Below are 5100 nucleotides of genomic sequence, written 5' to 3' on the forward strand. Positions count from 1 at the left end.
AAGTAAGTGGTTGTGTCTGTGATACCCACTCAAAGCAGGGGGAACAATGTCGTCATCCACCACAGTGAGCTCTGTTCACTGAGACCACACCGTTGGCTAACAGGAGAGGTATGTAGTACTTATAGTAGTATGATCATAAACCATAAAAAAAGCAGGAAATGTAAAAGTATTGTGTATAACATGGTATTTCTCTAAACTCTAATGTTATTTGCTAATAAATGAATTAACATTACCAATGTGTTTTATAGGAAATACATTGAAACTTGAACTTTAAGACTTTGTAAGATTTTAGACTTGAGAACTATCTAAATAAATATTCCTCTGAATTGTTTTACTTAACAATTACAGAATATTTCTTGATAAGCAGTCACCCATATATACTCTCTGTCTGCATGTGAACTATCTCCTTAGGTCATTGAGTGCCTCCTACATCACACCGCCTATCGTCTTAAATTGGAAAGTACAATATATGTGATGAACCATTTTACGGCTGGTGTGATCCTCTTCGGGGACAGAGAAACCATGAGGAGGCAGAGTTTGTCAAAGGTAACGCTAAATGCTAAAAATTAAATATGAAGTTATTAAAATTGTTTTTTAGCTCTAGGGATTTAAAGTTGTGTGTGTTACAGGTCAACTTTGACAACTACAAAGGCCTGGTTTCCTGTGTAAACATTCAAAATACGCACTGGAAACTTCTGGTTAGTAGTGACCATCATAATAATCAAAATTGAATATTATTTTCATGAATCTTTTTGTGATAACATTACATTATTGTCCTGTGATTACAGTACATCAATGTAGCACAGAGTAGTGTGTACCTTATCGATCCGATGCGCAACAACAAGGATCTGGAGACATCCAAAGAAGCTGCAGAAAAATTCTGTTATTTTTTTAAGTGAAATTATTCAAGAATAAGTACTTACATTGCATACCATTATAGCTATATATCAATGTCATAGCTTTTGTTCATATTACGATGAAGCTGAAACACACACAGGCAGTTGTAACGGAGACACCGTCATCAACACCAGACATCATCACTCCGCCCACTCGTTCTCAATCCCCTGAATTCTAATCACCATCACCTGTTCTCACCACCTGCACGTCATCATCCCGCATCACCAGATCCCTTCATAAACCACACACCTTCACTCTGCCAGTTGTCTGGTCTCGTCGTAGTAACGCCGATAAATACCTACCGGACTCCAAACGGACTACTCGCCGGCAACTCGATCACGGAGCTTCCTGTGTTTGAAATAAAACCTCTGGTACCTCACCTGTTCGTCTCCTTCTGCTTTGTGACAGCAGTGTGGGTATAGTTAAAGAAACATAACCACAATGGTCAATAAAAGTCTTACAGAAATTAGTAGAAGGTCCTAAACACAAGATAGAGGTAATATGAATGTTCACAGACCTGAAATAGTGAACATGCTGGACAAATGTTTCACAGAGACAGGTCTGTAAGAAGACATGTGAACAGTAGATGTATTTTAATAGAAAGCAGGTGGATAGGTGTGTGGGTCAACCAGGCGACAGTAAAAGGTTGTAAAGTCTGAGGTAATTGTTAAAGTTATTAAGTGTATATAGCTATTATTTTTTGCATTCACATTACCCTTACTGGCATTATATTTCCTTTGCACCATCCTTCCTCCCACCTAAGAAGCAAGCAAGAGATGCAAGGGGTGAAAACAAATCATTAATCACAATGACATATCTGTCCCTTTCAGGGAATGTGCATGTGTAATTAAAAGTGCACAGAAATCATTTTGAATTAGGTTACAGCTGTCCGCCCATTAGTGTTCTATAGACCTATAAATGCCAAGGAGCGCTTACATTCTTGTGTGAAATTTGAAAAACTTAACAAGTTATTACGATCAAAGTTAATTTTATCATTAGTACTTACTTTAAAATGAGGAGGACCTGCCACGGGAAGACAGATTGGGTCCATGTCAAGTTCAGGGGACATGAAATTATTCACCCACATCAGCAGGATGGCAGTAGCTGTGGTGTGATTGTCTTCATGGTACAGTAAGACAAAACATTCGTGAAATATATTATTTTTATATCATTTTTTTTTAAGTTGGATGATATTGATATTACTATATATATATATATATATATATATATATGCAACTCAATTTTGTGTTTTATAGATGGCAAAGGCATTGATGGAGGCCTTCCCCGCAATACCGTTCATGTCCTTTGGGACAAAAACAAAAGACATGGTGCAGGAACGTCGCGACATGGCTCTGGAAATACTCAATGCCTCAGGTGTGTCAGCCTTTCATATTTTTTCTATTATGACAATGTACTATAAAATTCTAAAATGTAATATTTTTTATTAATTTTTGACATCGAAAACAACTGTGCAATGTGTGCTGCCCAAAAGCCACCCATTCCAGGGCCTGCAATCACTGAATGGGTAAGGTGTTGATTTGAGCATTTGATTTGGCATTCTGTATATTTATTTGAGAGTGGTCAGTAAAAGAGTAATTAGGGATAATTTAAATGTTATGTTATGTAAGAAAGTTTGCAATCCAGGATACTATCAGTAATCCCAGATCACCCCTCTGCCACTGGGAGAGGGGTGAACTTTTACCCAGTGGCAATACTTATAAATAAATAAATTAAATAAATACATAAAACAGAGGCTTCATTTTCAATAAAAGTATTGTGGAACATGTAACACACTGATATGTTCATATACTCTGGATTTTTTACATTTTAGCTGGAAAATTCAAGTAGGATCTGTTGTACAGTTTATTTTCAGTAAATTCAAATAGCATTTTACAATAGGTACGTAATATGTAATATTTAGAGAATTTCATGGTGAATTAATGTTCGAAGTAAAGTCTAGTTTTCTCAAAATAATTAATTATTTCTTCCTTTTCCAGATTCAGTGTGATAGTTGCAGCAGGTGGTTCCACGCAGACTGCCTGGGGATCCAAAAAGAACAGCTGACACACATTAAGAACAATGATTGGATATGCGCTTTGTGCAGTAATTAAATACGCATTCAGTGTTTCTTATGTTCTCGGTTTCTTTTTATAAGCCTGTATCACTGTGAGAACAGTAAAATTATTTGTAATAATATGTAGTAGTAGTAGTAATATTTGAGATGGTAATAGGAGGTCAACATGAAATAGGATCAAGTGTCAAAAGAGTGTTACCCGGCTTGTATCTGATTTAAAGATGGTTCAAAGATTGAGAAAAAGACGAATATAATGGCAAAAGTACTAACTTTACCTTCAGTTATCTCAAAAACTACACAGTAATATTTTATGTAACTTTACATATTGATATAGGAGGTCGACGTGAAATAGGATCAAGTGTCAGAAGAGTGTTACCCGGCTGCTATCTGATTTAAAGAGAGTATAAAGATTTTAAAAAAAGACACTTCAAATGATGCTCAGTGCCTTTTTGGCTGTACAGACCCATTTACCGTAATACCTAACATAGAGGCGCATTTTATTTTGAAATGCGGTCCACATGACCGCAGTGCGTGTGGTGACTCGCTGCCAGAGTGGTAGGAGTATCAGGAATTGAGTTTGAACTGAACCGAGAAATGATTGAACTATTCCTTTTGGACTGAATCGAGCAGAAACTCTGCATTGAGCTGAGCAAAACTGAGTTTAAGGTGTCATACTTTTATTTTCATATTGAGTTAATGTTTGAATGTGATCTGAAACGATCTGTTCAACTATGTTTTGATTGTGTAAATTGAAGGTGTTTTCACACCTGTAAAGGGAAATGAAAAAGAGTGCAAAAGCGACTCAGGAAGTAAAATAGTTAACTCAGGAAGTAAAATAGGAACTCAAAAATAGGTGCAACGGAGGAATAAGACTGGTCTAATTTAGATTAGCTTGAGTAAAATAACTTAGGTAAACTAGAGAGCATAACAGTGCAATACCTTTTCATTCATTTCACTAACTCCAACATTAAGATCCTGCAGGGTATAATTGTTTGTGTCTACTGTATTTCATATGTGTTTTTGCATTCAGTAAATTGCCGGCCTTTTGTATTTAAAGCGGCGGTCTCTGGTGTAATTATTTTTGCTGCCCACTCCTTAGAACCTAGAACTGGTCCAGTGGCGCAGTAAGTGGTGTGACACCGGTGCTACACAAGGCAAGACCACTTTGCTATGCACACGCACACACTGTATATGCAACACACGGTCCAATATTTCAAATTGTGCCATGTGAGTCACAACCAGGTCACTTACTGTGGCCACGTTCCTCGCTACTCTCTGCACAATGGGCGGGGGGGTAAGTAAAAGTGCAGAGGTGAGTGTACACAACCTAATTACCACATGGTATTACAGGAAATACGCTGCAAAGAGCTTGCTTACGTGTGATTAAAGACATTGAGTTCCATCAATGAAACGAATGCAGCATAATCCAACAATCCCTTCATAAAGGATCTCATTTTCAGTTTTGTGTTTTAGAGAGGTGTTAGGATTCGTAGTAGGTTGTGGCTCTTCACAGCAAGAGGTTTGGATGTTTGAATCTTTACTGCTACAGTCTACCAACAAACACCTGAGGTAAATCGGTGAGTCTATATTGCTCTCAGGTGTCAATGTGAGTGTGGATGGTTGTCTGTCTGATATGTCTCAGTGTGTGTTTAAACGTTATTAAGCATTCTGAAAACTCTTCACTCCCATGGTAACGTTGTTCAAACGTTATTGCGGATATTAACAATATCTCTGAACCTCCAACTTTCGTTCTTGATTAATGAAAACATTCTTAGCAAATGCTTTCGTGCATCTTGCACCGAGAGGCAGCGCTGGAACAGACGGTGGCGCCACGCGGCGGACCGTCAGCGCGATCCCGACATCCAACAACAAGCTTTAATATACCGTAGCGACTCTCGCGACAATGTGCTTATCTTCTGGTTTTATTGTCGAGAAACAGGCTACTGTCGGCCGTAGCCTACGCCGAACAAAAACACACCATCGCTCTCCAAAACAACAATAGGTGGCACTAAGATGAGTGACATTGTGCGCTCTTCACTGAACATCCCAAAACTCTGTAAAGTGCAACGCCGCTCCAGAACATGAAAACACAGTCCGTTACAATACGCTGTTGGAGCTGGAATTTCCGC

At 38.2% G+C, this 5100-nt stretch overlaps 2 long non-coding RNA genes across 2 annotated transcripts; both read left to right on the top strand.

The window, feature by feature from the left end:
- The first annotated feature begins 4 nt into the window (after nucleotides 1–4).
- LOC134107908 (uncharacterized) lies at nucleotides 5–884 on the top strand. The gene is made up of 4 exons (XR_009942886.1): nucleotides 5–108; nucleotides 412–546; nucleotides 630–698; nucleotides 789–884. It is a non-coding gene; the product is annotated as an uncharacterized LOC134107908 (long non-coding RNA).
- Nucleotides 885–1900: 1016 nt separating this feature from the next.
- LOC119212516 (uncharacterized) lies at nucleotides 1901–3112 on the top strand. The gene is made up of 3 exons (XR_009942887.1): nucleotides 1901–2023; nucleotides 2154–2422; nucleotides 2895–3112. It is a non-coding gene; the product is annotated as an uncharacterized LOC119212516 (long non-coding RNA).
- Nucleotides 3113–5100: the final 1988 nt, after the last annotated feature.

Source organism: Pungitius pungitius, chromosome 21 (genome assembly GCF_949316345.1).
Source record: "Pungitius pungitius chromosome 21, fPunPun2.1, whole genome shotgun sequence".
Classification (NCBI taxonomy): domain Eukaryota; kingdom Metazoa; phylum Chordata; class Actinopteri; order Perciformes; family Gasterosteidae; genus Pungitius; species Pungitius pungitius.